General features: G+C 40.4%; 1 protein-coding gene across 7 annotated transcripts in view; it reads right to left on the bottom strand.

Moving 5' to 3' along the window:
* The window catches only part of PHACTR1 (phosphatase and actin regulator 1), a 317,945-nt gene that overhangs the window by 79,291 nt on the left and 218,233 nt on the right, over positions 1 to 20,421 (bottom strand). The window lies entirely within an intron of this gene.

Below are 20,421 nucleotides of genomic sequence, written 5' to 3'. Positions count from 1 at the left end.
AAGCAAAAGAGGCTTTGAAATCCTCTCTCCATCCCTGAAAACATGAGGGTGTAACCTTTTCTGACGCTGCTGCATGTTGGCTGTTCCCGCAGGGGCACATACACTTGGTGAATCAGCTGTGCTGCACTCATTGCAACTTATTTGCTGTCAGATACTTAAGGCTTAGTGTGAACAAGGCCAGCTGTGCTTCACTCTTTTGTATAGAATAAATCTCCATTTTTAAAATCAGTTTTGAACATGTATTCTTCAGGACAAAGATGGCAAGTAGGTACAGTCAGTAGCTAATAAAAACCCTGGTCTCCCCTGAACACGTCCTCTGAACTTCAGCACTGATCAGAATTAATAATGGCCGAGACACAAAACCCCATACCTGTTAGCCAGACGCATGATACAGTTTTATTTTGGAGGCTGTTAACATCGTAGCCACAGCATCTTCTGGAGTGCCTTAGCCCCATTTGAAAAGGCACTTTAGGTACCTCACTGACTTTCAATGAAACTTTGATTTCTAAGTTTCTAATACGCTTTTGAAAAGAAATACCCAGCAATCAGACTCTAGAGTCCCACTGCAGACTGCTCTCCAAGCTGCCTTTTCCCAGTGCTGAAGGGGCCTTGTTCTGGTACGGCATTTAAAGCTTTTTCTTGCTCTTCCTTAAGAGCTGCCTCCAGCCCCTCCAAAAAAAGCCCAAACAAGCTACAGCTAACTCCCGAGCTTTCTCCCACCAAAGAAATTGTTAAAACCCTGACTGATTTTAAAGAGCTATTTGGCAGCACCCAACACCTTTTCCAGTAGGTCTGAGAAAGTGTAATTTTCTGTTTAGTGTAAGCAGCGAACAGCACCCAGTCTGTGTGAGCTTGTTTTTCAGTGGGAAATCAAGTTGGGTGAAACAGCAGAAAAGCAGCAGTTTCTGCATATAGACAACAGCACTGCTCACAAAACAAAGACATGGGCAAATACAGCTATTTTTGTACTTTACCATAAATAGCTAAGCAACAGATCCACATTTTACATACAAATTCACTGGCATTCACCTGGGTTCACTGTCTCACTCTCCTGCCTAGTCAACAGCTGGCTATGCAAGGTAGCACCCACTTCATGGCTAGGAAGTCCCACCACGTTATTGAAGTAGTGGTACGAAACATGGTAATTTTGTGAATTGGAGTTAACAATTCTGGAGGATCAAGTGCTAAACAGGGCTAGCAGGGCATTCTGAAGAAGTGCAGGAGCACCTCTCCTAAAACAGTTGCTGGGGAAGACACTCAAGTATTCACCAAGACTTCTCAAAGTCATGGACTATTTTTGCAGTCTAGCAGAGTTTCAAAGATAGAATATATATTTTTGGAAGACTCTATATACATAGGCTTTTCACATATTCCCTTTTAGTTCTAATCTACTTCTGCTCAAGAATGAAAAAAACCCCACAACCCTCCAGTTTAAAGCTCAGACTAACACAATTTTTTTCAGTTTCTAAATCCTTTCTTAGTAGGTACAGGACTTAAAGTATTAATTATTTTCCTACTAAGCCAGTTTAATTAATAAGATATTTAGAGGAAGGGCATGCTGGGCTAAGAGCAGCACTGAATGATAATAACAGATGTTATACTAAAACTATGGAACATGCTGCCTTCCTTTAATACAAATCTTCCTCCCAAACAAGTCTCGTACATTTAAGTGCATAAACTGCTATGCTACTGCTAGATCAGACAGAAAAAAATCACAAGTGCTTAGATGCAGAACTCATTAGGATCTAACAGCCTGAACAATGAAATGTTTCACTTGGTCTGGATTACTCTGGCAAAGATTGCCAATTCTTTTAGGAAAGATTTTCTTTTCAAGCTGATACAAAATAAATTCATTCACTCTCCACTGAGAAGGGATCCATTCACAGCAGAGGATAAATAAAAACCTCTGAATTAATCCTTGATTCATGAGAACCTTGTAAATTCTGTGGTGGGGAAAAATCAAATAAAATTAATATTTAACAAAAGATGTAGTACTTCATTGGTGATTTTCCTTGGTGATTAACCTCATTTTTTTCATTTGTACAATCTTCCAGGAGATTAGAAATAAGCATTAAGCCCTCTTTATGGGGTCTACTTATGCCAGCAACTGGTTATCTTAAATTCATTCATCCTCTAAGAGAGCTCCAGTTACTAGTTTATAGAAATGAGCATATATGTCTTTTATGGTATAAGTGTACAGACTTTGGCAGTGTGCTCTGTAGTAAGCTGTTTCTTTTAAGCTCTGATGAAGAAACAGTGTGAAATGTTTTTATTAATATTTCTGAGCCAGTGTTTTTGAACTTGTCCCTCAGGAGGAGCACCCCTTCACTGTTCAAGCAGAGCTTTTCTCTGGGGCAGTCCCATTAAGATCAGTAAAGGCTTGACAGGGTCAGGAGTATTTCCTGCCCCTCTGTTCTGGAAATCAAATACAGTTTTGTCTTTATTCCTTTAGTAAGCCATTGCACTCTGTGATGGCAGTGATTGTGGGCTGCTCCTCCAGCTGAGAAGGTGAAGCTCACCGCTGCCTCTGTGCCAAGCGCTTCTGCTGCTCCATTAACCAGCCAAAGAGGCGTTTATGTATTCAGGATGTGTAACCTTTCTGTCCCTCCCATCCTTCCCTCCAAGACCAGAACATGCCAGATGAACTCTTCCAACCTGCATCTATATGAGAAGAAACCAGCCTCCTTTACATAACTTGTCATGTTGCTGCTTAAACCAAGGGGCGGACTAAATAAACAAGTCCTGCCCTTCTCATCTGACAGTCGAAACTGAACTCCAGTCTGTGCTAGCCAGCTGAATCTTAACCTCGCTTTTTTCCGAGGTTGCCCTTGGCCTTTATCTTCAAAAGCACTGGGGACTGCTTTGCATGAATTCTTCCTTTCAAAGGCCACTATAATTTTCATGATGATTTTAGGAAGCAAAGGTCGTTATAGATAGGAACGGAGCTCAGAGCAGTAGCTTTCTGGTGCATTAATTATATTTGGATTCAAGAGGCAGAAATTTGCTTTGCTAATAATTCAGATCTGAATAATCACAGAATCATCTAGGTTGGAAAGGACCTTGAAGATCATCTAGTCCAACCGTTAACCTAGCACTGACAATTCCCAACTACACCAGATCCCTCAGCGCTATGTCAACCCGACTCTTAAACACCTCCAGGGATGGGGACTCCACCACCTCCCTGGGCAGCCCATTCCAACGCCCAACAACCCGTTCTGTAAAGAAATGCTTCCTAATATCCAGTCTAAACCTTCCCTGGTGCAACTTGAGGCCATTACCTCTTGTCCTATCGCTTGTTACTTGGTTAAAGAGACTCATCCCCACCTCTCTGCAACCTCCTTTCAGGTAGCTGTAGAGGGCGATGAGGTCTCCCCTCAGCCTCCTCTTCTCCAGACTAAACAACCCCAGTTCCCTCAGCCGCTCCTCGTACGACATGTGCTCCAGACCCTTCACCAGCTTCGTTGCCCTTCTCTGGACACGCTCGAGTAATCCAATGTCCTTTTTGTAGTGAGGGGCCCAAAACTGAACACAGTTATCAAGGTGCGGCCTCACCAGTGCCGAGTACAGGGGTAAGATCACTTCCCTGTCCCTGCTGGCCACACTATTTCTGATACAAGCCAGGATACCATTGGCCTTCTTGGCCACCTGGGCACACTGCTGGCTCATGTTCAGCCGGCTGTCAATCAACACCCCCAGGTCCCTCTCTGACTGGCAGCTCTCCAGCCACTCCTCCCCAAGCCTGTAGCACTGCTGGGGGTTGTTGTGGCCCAAGTGCAGCACCCGGCATTTGGCCTTATTGAAACTCCTACAGTTGGCCTTAGCCCATCGCTCCAGCCTGTCCAGGTCTCTCTGCAGAGCCTCCCTACCCTCGAGGAGATCAACACTCCCACCCAACTTGGTGTCATCTGCAAACTTACTGAGGGTGCACTCGATCCCCTCGTCTGGGTCATCAGTAAAGATGTTAAACAGGAGTGGCCCCAAAACCGAGCCCTGGGGGACACCACTTGTGACCGGCCGCCAACTGGATTTAACTCCGTTCACCACAACTCTTTGGGCCCGGCCATCCAGCCAGTTTTTTACCCAGCAAAGCGTGTGCCCATCCAAGCCTCAAGCAGCCAGTTTTGCCAGGAGAATGCTGTGGGAAACAGTGTCAAAGGCCTTACTAAAGTCAAGGTAGACAACATCCACATCCTTTCCCTCATCCAATAAGCAGGTCACCCTGTCGTAGAAGGAGATCAGGTTTGTCAAGCAGGACCTGCCTTTCATAAACCCATGCTGACTGGGCCTGATCATCTGGTTGTCCCGCACGTGTTGTATGATGGTACTCAGGATGAGCTGCTCCATCAGCTTCTGGGCACTGAAGTCAAGCTGACAGGCCTCTCATTTCCCAGATCATCCTTCCAACCCTTCTTATATATGGGTGTCACATTGGCCAATTTCCAATCTCTCGGGACCTCCCCGGTCAGCCAGGACTGCTGGTAAATGATGGAAAGCGGCTTGGCGAGCACCCCAGCCAGCTCCTTCAGCACCCTCGGGTGTATTCCATCTGGTCCCATAGACTTGTGTATGTCTACATGATGCAGTAGGTCACTGACTATCTCCTCCTGGATTGCGGGGGGGTTGTTCTCTGACTCTCTGTCTTCTGGCTGAGGAGGCCGGATTCCCTCAGTACAACTAGTCTTGTTATTAAAGACTGAGGCAAAGAAGGCATTAAGCACCTCAGCCTTTTCCTCGTCACTTGTTACCATGTTTCCTCCTGCGTCTAGCAGGGGATGGAGGCTCTCCCTGGTCTTCCTTTTGCTACTGACATACTTATAGAAACATTTCTTGTTGTCCTTGACTGCTGATGCCAGATTAATTCCCAGCTGGGCTTTAGACCTCCTGATTTCCACCCTGCATAGCCTCACAGCATCTTTGTAATCACTGTGAGTGGCTATCCCCTTCTTCCAAAGGCTGTAAACTCTCCTTTTCTCCCTGAGTTGCAGCCAAAGCTCCCTGTTCAGCCAGGGGGGTCTTCTCTGTCGCTGGCTTCTCTTACAGCACCTGGGGACTGCCTGCTCCTGAGCCATTAAGACTTCCTTCTTAAAGAGCGCCCAGCCTTCCTGGACCCCTATACCCTTCAGGACCGTCTCCCAAGGGATCCTTTCAAGCAGGTGCCTAAACAAGACAAAGTCAGCTCTTTTGAAGTCCAGGATGTCAGTTCTGCTTAGCCCTCTCCTGGCCTCCCTAAGAATAGAGAACTCTATTATTTCATGATCGCTGTGCCCTAGTCATCCTCCAACCGCCACATCATCCACCAGTCCTTCTCTGTTCACAAAGAGGAGATCCAGCAGGGCACCTTCTCTGGTCGGTTCTCTCACCAGCTGCGTCAGGAAGTTATCTGCCACATATTCCAGGAATCTCCGGGACTGGTCCCGCTCTGCTGTGTTGTATTTCCAGCAGATGTCTGGGAAGTTAAGGTCTCCCACAAGAACAAGGGCAAGCGATTGTGTGATTTCTCCTAAATGCCTATAGAATATTTCATCCACCTCTCTGTCCTGGGTGGGTGGCCTATAGTAGACTCCTACTACAACATCTGCTCTGTTGGCCTTCCCCCTGATTCTAATGCAAAGACACTCCACCCTGTCTTCACTACACTTGTACTCAAAGCAATCATAACAGTCTCTAACATACAGTGCCACCCCACCGCCTCTCCTTCCTTGTCTATCCCTTCTAAAGAGCTTGTAGCCATCAACTGGCACACTCCAGTCATGGGAGACATCCCACCATGTTTCTGTAATAGCCACTCCATCATAATTTTCCTGTTTCATCATGGCTTCAAGCTCCTCCTGTTTGTTACCCAAGCTGTGTGCATTGGTATACATGCACTTCAGATGGGCTGATGTTTTGCCCCCTTCCCCCTTCAAATCTAGTTTAAAGCTCTGTCAATGAGCCCAGCTATCTCCTGCCCCAAGATCCTCTTCCCCCTCTGGGACAGGTGCATCCCATCTAATGCCAAAAGGTCTGGTGCCCTGTATACCAACCCATGATTGAAAAATCCAAAGCCCTGACGGTAAAACCAGTCTTGGAGCCACAAGTTCATCAGAAGAAATAAACCAATTGCTTTGCACAGTGTTGTTAAGATAAACAACCATCAATATTTACTTTAGATTTTTAAGGAAGGAGAGATTTTCAAATGTGATGGATTATGCATCAAAACATGTTCCATCATCTTGAAATTCTTCCAACTATGTAGACTTTCTTGATAATCAAATGAAGCAGGATTCATCTGATACAAATTTTTACAGTGTGGGCTTCCGCCTCTGAGCTGTCCTCCTTATATATTAAGGGCAAGTCTCAGGCATGACTGAGCTCAGTCTAACGTAAGCATCTAAAACAGGCTGAACTGCACCTTGGAAGTGACTGTTAGTCTTTACTGATCGTAAAGGAAGCTAAGGGTGAGTAGCTGAGGTAAAGATGCATAAAATTAGGGCTGAATCCACTCCTGAAATCAAAATTGACTGAAGAGGGTATTTTTAAGAAAAGAAATGCTGCTGTAGATGAAAGTCTCAGATGGAGCTGAGGAAAATGTAGATGTGTCATCTCACACAGAGCTCCATTAATTTTGGGATTGTTTCAATAGCTGTGGCACGACACCCAGCATTGCTGCTGTGAGCTTGGGGTTTGACCAACGCCAAAACATAGCTTGGTTGAAATAACTGTTTTGCTTTGCTCAGTGATAAATATGAATTTTGCTTGGCTTCAAACACTCATAAGTCTCTTGAAGCCTGAAGGAAGAAAAAAAATATTCCAACAGGTTTCTGAATCTTTGAGATTTAAACTTCCTTACAGAAGTTTTGGGTGTCTCTAATCTCAGCCTGGGTTTTCCTCTAACAGTACCATGTACAAAACCTGTCTCAGAAGGATTACTACCTAGAAAGGATTAGAAGCCCCTTTTCATCTGTGATGTCCACCCATGACATTTCTTGGTCTGACTGTAGCCTAGCACTACTATTCCATGAGATTACAAAATAAGTGAACATCAGCGGGGGAAAGATGTGTGGGTATTAAAAGTTAAGCTTGATTTTAAAAAAAAAAAATATTACAAATACCTCTCCAAATCAGGTGTCGCTACAGTAGTTGACCAAATAAATCCCTTTCAGTATCGTAAATGTTTGGAAAACTTCTGTGGCTACAAAACAAACTAATAAAACAGGAACAAAACCTGATATTGATGTCACAGTGGAGGAGTAACTCAAAACACTCTAGGAGTAAACCAGTATCATTATTACCATTATAGAAGTTGAAAAGAGGTACAGACAAGTTGAAACAACTTGGCTTGTCACCTGTTAGATCAGTAGCAAAGCACTACCAGCAACTGTTCTGCAGTCAGTGGCCTACACGCTAGGCTAGGAAATGATCCTTCTAGACTTAAAATTTGTTAATCTGTAATTAAGACAAATAAAATAATAGGAAAAAGAGGGGGAAAAAAAAATCCCAAACTCTATTATTTTTATTTCCAGTCTTGCAAGTACAACTGTATTTATTTTAGATTATGATTACCTGAAAACACAGAGAAGATGATACTAGGGCATCTTGCTTCCACTCAAATTCAAATCAGCTCAAGACACTGGTCCTACTCCTGGACTAGGAGCATGGTAAATATTCATTTGCGACAGGCAAGTTTTTACACAGTAAAAATACACACATTCCTTTGAGAATGCAGGATCAAATCGAAAATCCCTAGTTACTAACCGAAAGAGTTTAGGAGATATAACAGTTGCCACACCTGGTAACTACAGACAAAAATTGAGTTCTCTCTTCCTTACTGATGGTGAAAGAAAGTAAAACTGGGGAAGAAGCTGAAATCAGTCTGAAGAAAACTCTACATTTATACTGATCATTACTACATGTAAACTGCCAGCGGACAGACTTGGGAGGAAAATGGATGCAAAGTCAAATCTGTAAAAATAGAATTGCAGGAGCTAATCAAAATACTGCAAATCACATTAAGCAACAAAGATCACAATACAGTAACACAATTCAGAAATGCAGCATACAACCAAGAATTCAGCAAACGCAAGGAAAGGCAGAGAAATTAAATCTGAAAAACTCTACCATAATTAACAGAAGGAACTGAACTAAAGAAATCAGAAATCTAATCCAAGAGCAGATGGACTGTAATTTTTTCATATAGAAGGACTGAAAAAAAAAATCAAAGGAGATGTCTTCCTAGGGAAAGAACTAAATTTCAAGCTAGATTCAAGGAAACCAACATAATGGATTTCACAGGCCAAGCAGAGCAAGCCTGGCAGAAGATGAATACATAAAACCAGGAAATAAAATAAGAAACCTTGACAAATATAACAAAAGGTGTGTGTTCAACAAAAATCTAAGAAAATGGAAGTGAAAAGAAAACAAGACTGTGGACACCTTTAAGAAAAATGTTACCACCCTCAACTGCCCAGCTGACAAATAGCAAAGCAGAACTCCACTATGTCAATGAGCTGTGATAGTCTATCAATAGTATTTTGGAAAGACTCGTATTTTCATCCCCTTTCTACATAATTGCTTTTCTTGTCACACTTGAGAAGTATTGTACAGCAGGTTAGGGAGAAATTCAGAAAACTGACCAGAATATTGAAAAAATGAACAAAATACATTCCTCCTTTTTTTCCCCTCTGAACTGGAACACAGCATTTTCATGAATCATAGGTAATACTGGGTCAAGAACTGGAAAGCTGAGCCACCAACAGGTATTGCTTTCCACAACTTAATGAAAAATGAGACTCTCTACCTTAAAGAAATTTGCAATAAAGTAACACAGCATATCTTAGAGTACACCTGCTCTGCAATTAAAGTGTGATTGCAGCACAGAAAGCCATACCCTGGGCATTCTGAGTATATACAATTTAGGCATCAAAACCAGCAATGAGGGGGTGGTACTGACTTATGTGAAGGCTTTCATCCAAGTAAGAAACCTGGCAGGCTAGAACAGCCCATGCTGAAGTCCATACTGCTACCAGTGCCCTAAGCAGCTATATCTAGATTAAAGAAAAATTTAGCATAGCTATTACCACCACAGTTCTTACTGCAATGAAGCTATGCCCTAAGTACCACCAAAAGGCATCCGACGTAATCCTTATGATAGGAGATCCATTCATGTTTTCACATGGACCACTAGCAGATGAAATGATGGCTTTTCCTACAGGCTTCTGCATTGCAACATGCAAAAGTTGTAGCATCAAAGAAACAGTAAAAATATCGATTCTACTCATCAAGCCTTTGCAAGCAGACAAGATGAGTGATGCCATCTGAAAGAAATATGTAGGAACATCAGCAGCAGCTGAACATCCCAAAGAATGTTTGCTTTTTACAAGTGACTCAACTTGCTTTAGGCAGCTTGCAGTCTCAGATTTCTGTACGTACAACAAACAACAACTGTGCTAAAAGCAAATCAGCAAAGAGCTCGGTGAGGTATCTGCAAGTGTGCTTCCCTTACCCTGAGAAGATGTTACCCTGACAGAAGATACTGCAGTAGGGATCTGCAGTGTCATCTGTAATGGCAGAAATGTCTATTTGCAATATTCTGCTGCATAGTAGTTTAAGGGACCTTTCCCAAAGCAAAAACCAAAGCATCTGAGTGGTGGGCATCACTACAATAAGATAACGACTCCTGCGACTCCCTGCAGCTGAACAGAATTCTCTCCAGAACACAGTTTACACATGGGATATAAATAACCAGGCAAGCTGCTGCTTTTGGATTTGCTCCTCATCAGACAACACATCCAGATGGCAAAATACAGAGCACAGTTTACAGAAACAATTCTAACAGATGTCAGGAAACTGGATTCTCCAGTGTAACTTTTAGAGGGTGAAGGAATCTGTCTTCCTGGGACAGAAAGAGGGAGAAAAGTATCAAGACAGAACCAAAACAATGGCAGGTTGATGATAAGAAGGGAGGAGAAATGCTTGGACAGACCACCAGGAGATGATAACCAAACTACTGGCCAGTATTAGGTTCACCTGTTTGCCAGCCTGGAGGATCTCTCTGCTGATAGAAAAGAGAGCTATACTCGGTAAGACAAGCAGCACAACTTTTTCTAGTAACAGCAAACTGTTGTGTAGATTGTTTTACAGCTTGAGTTTACCTTACAGATGTAAGTTTACAAACACATAATGCCTGATACCCGCAGCCAGATGATGTGTAAAAACAGTGCATCACTGCCTAACAAAATCTTACTTTGGCTACAGTTAAGAAAGCTTGATCTGCTGGATGCTTCTATGTCACCAGACAGCAATTTGGGATAACTTAAAAAATAACTGCACGTTACCCAAAGTGTGTATTTACACATACAACACTGTTGTAGTAAATTAAAGTTTAGGAAACAGTTGTTCTGCTTACACTGGAATAATTAGTACACAGCAGCCTCCCAAATAGTCACGCAAAGCTGATGAATAGTTGCGCATATGTGTCCACATGTACACCTATTTAAAACAAATGTTACAAAGTATAGGTTGCAACTAAGAAATACCTACTTAAATTCGAACTTGGCTTAGCACCTTTTTGAGAGAGAAGTTATTAAGATTTCAATTACTTCTTGGAAACTATCACTACTTTTGTACACGCAGAAAACCTCAACTAAGCACACACAAATTAAAAATGCATTTGTTATTAGAATGAACTGGCATGAACCCTTTAACACAGACCTCTGTTAGGAGCCAAACAGGAAATCATTCATTTAATGCTTGATTATAGAAATGACTGAATCACAAAGCAACAGACACTTCCTCCAAAATAAGAAGATGCCTGAATTGCAGCTGTCATATCATCCAGCAATTATCTTTGGATGATATTTCCAGCTTGTGCAATAGCACTAGCTGGTTGGTACACAATAGACATAATGCTGAAAAAAACCCAAAGTGCCTTTAACACCATTGTCTTATTACCCAAAATAGCACAGTCCTACTTTCTGGCTTGAAAGCTGGTAATAGTTCAAGCTACAGTAAAGCCACACATGCAATTTCAGTATGTTTTACACATTCAGAGTCTTGGTCTGATTTTTTTACGTTTTTTGGCTGAAAAGATAACTTCCCCAGATGGAGGGAAACTTTTCACTATGCATGGCAGTTCTCTGGAATCAGAAGGCCGAAGAAAGATGAGACTGGGATTTCAATTACAGTAACATGAATGCAGAATATCTTAATGAGAATTTGGCATGCACCATCCTGCCTCGTAGTATGAATTATTCCATTATTTCAATAGGACATATTTTTAAAAAAAATCCACCAATGACAAAATGGTTTTATTCTCCTCTCCAGCAAGTGCTGAAGTTATCTGAGAAAATAAGGCATTTTTGCACTTAGTATTATATGTTATCTTACTGTGCTTTTTTTTGTGTGCAAAAACATAGTTATGATGCTTGTCTGGGATGGGTAAACAGAGTTGAAGATATCAAACATCAGTAGACAATAACAATTTTGAACTGAAGTACTGACATAAGAAGCAAATTTAGAAAATAATAAGCAGGAAGGACAGTGAAGTGAAGGAGATATGATAATAGCCTAGACATTTCTTATGGTGTAATCACATTATAAATGTAGATAATATTGTATAAAATAAAGGTATAATGGCAGTCTGATATCTCAGTATTCCAGTGTAAGTGTCCCTACTATCTGATAAATAAACTAATAAACTAAGTCATAAATACAGTTTATCTGATAAATGTGTAGAAAACCAAACAGAAAATTGGTAGATTCATAGATGATCTAAGGTTAAAAGCAATGGTCCAGAAGGATAAAGGCCATGGTAAACACACTAAATATTTTTCACAACAGTGATAATCCTGAAGAGCTTCAGCAGAATCACAGAGTGAAACTCTTCTTTACAGGGAGCTGTGGAAGTCTTTCTAAGTGAAGTGTCACTTGGAGAAGTTTTTAAAGAAATTGTTAAAATGAAGAGTAGTAAACTTCCAAGACCAGACAGTTTTCTTCCCAGTGTTTCTCAGGAAATCAAATATGAACTAGTAAGCATGGCATATAACCTAAGTAAGATAGAAAAGTGAGAGGTGGAAATCAGAAGGTTGCTATTTTTAAGATTCCAAAAGTCGCCTGGGAATTACAGACCAGTAAGTCTGGTTTCCATGCCACCAGTCTAGGAACAGCTATATAGAATAGAGCTAGGAGACCTAGAACAGAAGAGAGATGGGAGTGGAATCATCCTGGGTTTGAGGTGGGAACTTCAGAGAAGTCAATGAATGAAGGTGCTCTGTTCCACATTGGTGCCTTCAGAGTTCCAAAACCCCTATGTTAAGGTTACTGAAAGAATTAAAATTGCATAAGAGTAAGCATCCTCTAGTGGATTAATAACATGTAGAAAGCAAGGAGGAACGCCCCATCCATAAAACAGTGGGATAAGGTATGACCTGCTCTCTTTTTCACAAAGACACATTTTAGGAAGTATGTCAATAGGGACACAACAAAATTTGCTGATTGCAGTCAAAACTAAGGCTGACTGCAAAGAGCTACCAAAGATCTTATGATACTAAATGATGTGTGATGAAATTCAACATTGATAAGAGCAAAAAAGACATTTGGGAAAAGGCAGCCCTAACTATACACACTTAATAACAGCTAAAATAGTCATTCCCACTCAGAAGACAGTGCTTGGAAAGTCTGCAGAGAATTCTCTGAAAACATCATCTTAACGCTTGGGGCAGTAAAAAAGGAAACAGAAATCAGGAATTATTAGGAAATAAATACAGCAACTTTGTGCTAGTGTACTAGTCTATAGCTAATGCAAGTCTGGTTACCATCTCCAAAAAGATACAGTAGAACTAAAACTTAGCATAACTAAAAGTTATGGGAAAAGAATGATTAAAGGGATGGGGTATCTTGTACAGGAGTAAAGAGTAATAGCAAAACTGCATTTTTTGTCATCTCTTCTTTTATATCAAGGTCCTGGTCCCCTGATATTCACAAAAATACATGGTAACTGTCACCTAGTCTGTGCTCTGCATGAACCAGATAGTTCCTTTGAAGGAAAATCAAGGCAGAAAACAGGATAGCCAATGTCAGTACACATATTTTGCTTACCCTCTGGCTGCACCAAACAGGGCTCCCTTGGCCTGGCATAGCCCTTCAAAGCATCCCCACAGCCCTTGCACTTTTCCGGACCCGGAGGTGTGGGGAAACTCATGCCAGAGGGGTTTTGCCTTCTGAACGCATGAGGTGGCCTTTGGCAGCAGCGTGAGCTCCTGCTCTCATGCAGTGTGGTCACGACCCATTGCTCCAGATCCAGGGCCATAACAACACAGAGAGATGCGAGTCAGTCTGCATCACCTGCCCTTGGGGCCACGGGCCACGCTAGAGCAAACTACAAAACAGAAGTCTTCACCCTGGGAAACAGGCAACCAACAGGGAATACAACAGAGGTCTTGTAACAATATGAATAGGCATTCACTCATTTATAAAATGCAAGAAATAAAGAGCAACCAATGAAATGATCAGGGTGTATCAAAAAAAAAAAAAAAAAAGTGCTTTTGTGTACAATGTCTTTTTTCATTGTGGAATTACCTGCAAGTGATACCCGTTTAGGTCAAAAGGGTAACTGGGTTCAAATGACACAAAGTGATGGAGGATCCACACATGGCTTCTTAATTTGGATGCAGCTTTTAGTTTATGAATTTCTGAGTGCTGCAATGTTATTTGTTATGCGAGGGGACAGATATACTTACCCTGTTTCTTGCATATGCTTTTACTAAACGTAACTGTTGACTACAAGAAAAGGTACTGGGCTACACAGACTTCAGTTTGATCTACTATGTCTGTCCTTGAGTGTATTTATCTTTAAAGGATGTGTTTAATGAATTGCGAGAAAACACCCTTGATCCTAACACACGGAACTGTACACTGTATTCAATTATCTAATTGTTGGGAAATGTGCAAAGGCATCTAATTTGCCTTTGAAAGGAACTTGAATTTTATCTCCTTACCATGCATGTCAGGGGATTTTTCTTGTGTGATTAAATCAGACCTGTTAAGTAATACAGGGTTCAACATATTGGCATCTAGAATTACAAAAATGGGTTCGGGTTTCATGGCCTGTGTAGTGCTGGCTGCAAAAGTAGCTTAACAGCTGATGTGGCATCCTGGCTTAGAACCCTTTTTCAACATGGGCTTCAGGATTTTTCATTCATTAATTCCAGAGTAAGCTACGATTTTTTTTTTAAATTCTTTTTTCTTTCAGATCTAGGAGGTACAGGAGCGTGTCCTGTATTTCATGTTGGACAAATCTTAATTATTACTGATCACTTTCTGACAGCGCAGTACACGAAGTGCCAATGGAATGCAAACCTGAAATCTGAAATTCTGCCCAGTGTTGGGTAATGACCTGACTGTAGATGGTTTTTTAACAGAGAATAAAGTTGAGCTGCTCTGCAGATTTTGACTAATGCTTCACAAAAGAACCACAGAGAGGCTGCAAATCACTGCTCCATGGACAATTACAAGTTTGATGAAAGCTGACACTACCTTGAAATATTTTTCTGAAGATTATCAAAATGCTATTATGTTGTTATGAGTACATTAATTAAAATATTCATGAAGTACTTTCAAAATTCAGGTGCAAGTGAAAAAATAATACCAATTTAATGATCAACTCTACCTAAATATTCTTCTGTTCGAACTCTATCCTGGTCTTTTTTTACATCAGTAAGATTTGGATGATATATTTTTGTGAAAGTTCACTTATTTCTGTTGCATAATAGCAATAGATGTCAGTCTATTTCTGCCATCATAATTAGTTGCTGTGGAGATGGCTGAAATATCATGGATTATTATAATTGCAAATGAGGAATAAGCAGCAGGAAAAGATGACACTGATAATCTGCAAATATTGCAAGGTTCCTAGAAACTATTTAACTACAAGATATTTGAATTTGCCACAGTAAAAAGCAGGCTTACAGAATATGGGGGTGGTATAAATTTCAGACGGATAGTGTGAAGAAACATGACAGTTACATGTGATGGCATCTTAAATTTAGCTTAATGTTAATACAAAGTTATCATACAACCTATGCATTTTATGGTTTTGTTACATGTGATTTTGCTTAAGGCCTATAGAAAGGCCACTTATGGTATTCACCTTTATTACTATCAGGTAAAAAACCCCATAGTAGTACATAAAATCAGTAGGTGTTATTCTGAACTAATATTCTTTGGCAGATAAATGAAGGAGAAACAGATGTTCAAGTATCTGCACAAAAAGTGGCTAGAATTATCCCCTTGACATAGTTCTTTAAAAGGCAAGAATCAATCTGCATCTATCACTGGAGACTAATGAACCTCTCGGAGGGAGGAAGGACAGAGTAGACAAAAATAAAATTCCTGATGTACTATTTTACAACAGAACTCCTTAGCATTATGTTGTATTTTGCTGTAGGGCTGGCTGGCACTCCAATCTGCACCTCAACTGTGGAACGAGAGCTGCATAACTGATTCCGTGTAAAGATGCTGCCTTCATACAGCCACTGTGTGCACTTCCAAAATGACAGCATTATCAAATCTTTGCCTTTTCTGCCTCAGTAGCATGAAGTAATTGGCCTGCATGAAAAAAAAAGATTCCCCAAATTATGCTTTTATGAAGAAACAAACTTTTTAAAGCTTGACTGAACTAAATACTGAGCTAAATACCCTCTTATGTATTGCTGTTCAGAGCTAAGTTGCTGAGTTCTGAAACATGAAGGGAAAGTGAGAAGCATTAAGGGAAAGTGAGAAGCAACTGTTTGTAAAACAAGATTTCTTCCCCTCTCTGAGCACAGCTGAGTGACTGATATCAGAATTATATTCCCAAGATTTCCATCATTAGATAGCATTGGATAGCTTTTTAAACACCAACAAGTACCCTGTCATCTTATTAAGATGATAAAGATCATTTAGGTGGACTGACTGATGGTAGAGCTTCAGAATATTGGTGAATTTATACTGGTTGAGTGACCAAATGCTGAGTGTTTTTAGTATCAGCAAACCTTCTGAGTTCAAAGATACTGGAATGGAAAGATCTCTTGTTTGTGTGAATATGAACTAGAACACCCCATTCTGACCCAGTCCAGAGAGGAGTTCTCATCAGCCACTTAAGAAGGCAAAACCCAAAACAGGCTCCCCTGCTGTCCTACCCATTTATTGTACCTTTTCAAGCCACTGTTGCTGATGTGGTAGCCCGATAATTCCGCTAATTTGATGTGAACCCTCTTAATTTTAAACTGATTTGTTTGTACGTATTAAAGGGATTAGCAGGCAATTAAACAAATAAATATAAAACTGAAAATGCATCTGGTTTGGAAATTTTCTTCTCTGTGTTAGTCAAACTCGAGACTGCACATCTCCCATCCTCTCATAAAGGCTGGGCAGGATGTGCAGTGTCTACCTTTTACTTCTGCATGTTAAATAAAACCATGATGCACAGCTGCATACTGCAGCATTACACATCAATATGGGTCTGAAGGATGCTCTAGTAACACTAAGAAAAGATCAGGTTTTACTGAGAACCTTTTATACCTCCAATTCCATTAAAAATTATAGGCCTCCTACTGTTACATATCAATAGAGAAATACTAGTACAGTTCTGTGTCCAGTTTGGGGCTCCCTGGCACCAGAAAGACGCTGACTACTGGAGCAAGTCCAACAGTGACCCACCCCGATGGCTGAACATGATGTGCAAGAGGGGCTCAAGGGAGCTGGGTCTACTCAGCCTTGAGAGAGAAGGCTGAGGAAGAACCTGATGGCCGTCTGTCACTATCTAATGTGTGGGTATAGCAGAGGCAGAGCTCTTCCTGGAGCTACACGGGGAAAGGACAAGAGGCAAGTTGCAGCAAGGGAAATTCTGATCAGATACAAGCAAAATAAGTCCTTATGTTAAGTGTAGTCAAATGGAACTGTTTTCCCAGAGTCTCTGTCTCCATCCCTTGCAATATTTAAAAGTTGACTGGGAAACGTACAGTAACTCCAGAGATCGCCCTGCCTTCAGCAAAGCTTGGACCAGATATCCTCCAGGTATCTTCCAGTCTCCATTAGTCCGTGATTTCTATTTAACAAAAATTAAAGTGCTGGAGTGTGCAGGGACATGCCACACTGATGGATCATGCTGATACCTGCTGTTGTATACGTTATGACACCCAACGGGTTCCACTGCTTTTGCACTAAAATGGTAAAAGCCTTAAAAGCCACACTGCTAACCTTATGTTTCTTTGTGAACAAACAAAAGCACACCATCCCAACTGAAATCAACTGAAGTTATGTTTCTTTTCAAGTTTGAGCCTTTTCTTGCACTGCAGCGATACTGCAGCATATCATATGTATCCTGAAGGCATCACACGACACATCACTCTTGTCCTTTCAGCAGCCCTGTTGAATACAGTAGTGACAATCTGGTAGCACCCTGTTTTATCGAAAGTCCAAGTTAATAATCCTTAGAGCAGAATATGCATAATGTTTAGAAATGAAGATATCTTTAATCTCAGTCACTGCTGGGTTTAAGCCCAGTTCATGTGAATGAGGCTTAAGCTACTATTTTAACAATAAATGAAGTCATGCACCAGAATAAGCAATTTGATGAGGGAGTTATGAAATCGTCAGTGAAAGCTTTCAGACCAACATTGACCTACAGATGGTGTGAGTAACAAATGCTTAGTATAGCTTGGTATAGGAAACAACCCCTTTAAGGATCTTTAAGTTATCAGCTGGTTCCTGAAAATAGCTAGCACTACTACTCCTCATTGATCTAATCTGTGAGGTGATACAGTTGTGTAATTTCCATGGACTCAGGTAGCAGTTTCCTGAATGTCTTTCTGCAGGAAAGGAGTAACACCTTCTGCACCAAAATCTCCTAGAATGGGTTAGACTTGGTACAGGCCTGATACTGTAAATAGTTGGGATCATGTCACTTAATTCTTATGTGTGAGCTATTTCTTTGTCATAAGAGAGATCCTTCCTTTAACTGCTGTAGGGGTTTCTGCAGTGAGTTCTCCCCACACTGACTTTCCTTTGCACTGCAGTTTTCCACTGCATTTCATTTCTGTATCAATATACATTTTCTTTAGCTTTTCTTTTTAACTAATTTTTGTATTATTTACCCCAGCAATTCTCACAGCCGCTACCATATGGAAACATATTTGCATTATGCAGCTGTACAATGCAGCTGCGTTTTGACATTAAGTCTCAGAACAGTGGTCACTGCCAAACTGAATCTGAAAACCAACTGCTTGAGAAGCAATGGTCTAAATACTTCTAGGTCAATGGAGGTGACCATATATTTTCCAAGTCATGTACTCAGAAGTCTGGGCAATTCCTCCCAATTACAGATACAGTAATTAACACAGCTGATAAGTGACTGAGGTTAGAACTTAAAAAGGAGAAGATTTCAGCCCCTCCTAAGATTTCAGGCTCCCTTGTGTGATGAGACAAGGAAATAGGACCAGGAGGCACGGAGAGTTTCTAAACAGAAAACAACCAGACATACATTATTTCAGCTTCTTTAAATGAAAGTCAAAGGTTTGTTTGGCTTAAAGTTCAGGGAAAGGCTCAGGAAATCTTTGTTTTATTGGAAAGAATATACCTGTTCATATTGTAAGCCATGTAGATTAACAGGAATTTACTATGAACTTGGTATACTTCTTCAGATACTTCTCCCATTGACATCTACCAAAGCTTTGGAAGCCCAGAGTTCTGTAAGTGCAGCTCCCTTGACTAAGTAAACTATTTTTTCTTTTCCCCAAAACCCTTCAGATAGAATTGCAGTCTTTAAGAAATACTTTAAGAAACTAAGAAAAGCTCAAGAGCATCAGACTTTTAGAGTCTTTCTTGCCTTTAGGATGGGATCTGTTTGCTGAACAGTAGCAAGTAGTTGTCATATTTTTTCCTGTTTTGTTGTTTATTTCATAGGTACTGGCTGAAAATAAATGAGATGTCAATGCCGTAGTATTTCTAAACTTCAAAGGTACTAGCTTGGTCAAACAGTCCAGACATGCCCATGAATATGGGCAGGATTTCCACACTGCTTTGTGGTATCTCATATAATAGTAACTATGCATAATAATATGTATAATAAATAACTACTATGTAAACTGACACTAACCACAGAAGCATATGATTATCCACGAAGCCAAGAAATAAACCAATGCAGAATGAGAAGTTACCAAAAAAAGACATATCCATGGAAAAGTAGAAAATCAAAACAAGATTTTTTTTTCCTGGGATTCAGATGACGTCTTAGGGTTTTGAAGGCTCTATCTGAGAAAAAGCCAAGGGCTAAACACAGTGGAGGAGATGAATGTATGAAAATCACTGAGCAGTTACTGGGTGGGTTCTTCTTGCAAGCATCTCTTGTGTAATGCTTAAGAAGTAAAACTCTGCAGGATGTAAAATCTGCTTAGCATTACCCTGAGTGTTCTGGAGCTCAAATAGCCTTTTAATCTTGTCTTTTAGACTTCAAGGGGGAGTCGGGCAGGTGTGACTGTTAAGTATCACTGTAGGAAAATATTTAGTCGGTATTGTATACAGAGTGGAATCAGGCATATTCACAACAGGCTTACTGCCTTGGCGAAGTACAAAAAATAATTAAATAATTTTGATTTTATATTTGCAGAAAATTATTTAATGACACTGTATTTATTTGGTCAATGGATAGATATGGACATGCCAGCTGGCTTCCCTCCATCTGAACATATTACTGTGATTTCTGACTTTTTTTCAAGAGTAAAAATAAAGGCGCAATTTAGGTAACTAATTACTACAATCACAGAACCAAATCCTGCTCTCATTACCTTTTTAAATCTTAGATGAAATTTCACTAGAGTTCAAGTGCTTATTGCAGATATAAATTGATGCAGCAGGGTACACATATTTCTGCATTACTTAAATTACTCTAAACAATGGTATAAGTTGACAGTTCAAAAAAATAATTTAAAGGGGGAGAAACTCTTATTTTAAAACAATTACTCTTGCTTGTCCTATTTGATTTTTTTTCTTGGTACATAAAAAGGCTGGAAAAGAGATAGAGGAGATACAGTATTTCCATACTGTTGTTTTCATTTCATCTCAGAAGTATCAGGTAAAGAAATACTTTGTTATCTCTGGTTTTGTTAATGAACTTCTGAGGGATTTAAATCATATTTGTTATGTAATACTATTGGACTTTGTAAAACTCTTCGCTTTCCCCAAAGAGTTAATCATACATGTTCAATTGATGCTATGAAGAACAAACTTTTGAACAGATTTGGTAAACATTTTTTGCCACTCTGTTCTTGAGAGGACGTAAGTTGAACTACTGAGGATAAATGTCTTCCAGGGCAGATAAAATCTGTATTTTTAATAGAGGAGAAAAGGCAAATATAAATGCATAATAATCTCCATCTTCCTTGTAAATGTAAGAAAATGGAAACAGAA

Source organism: Strix aluco, chromosome 1 (assembly GCF_031877795.1).
Source record: "Strix aluco isolate bStrAlu1 chromosome 1, bStrAlu1.hap1, whole genome shotgun sequence".
NCBI classification, from domain to species: Eukaryota; Metazoa; Chordata; class Aves; order Strigiformes; family Strigidae; genus Strix; species Strix aluco.
Note: the sequence above shows the minus strand (reverse complement) of the source record. Positions and strands in the feature narration are given on the sequence as shown.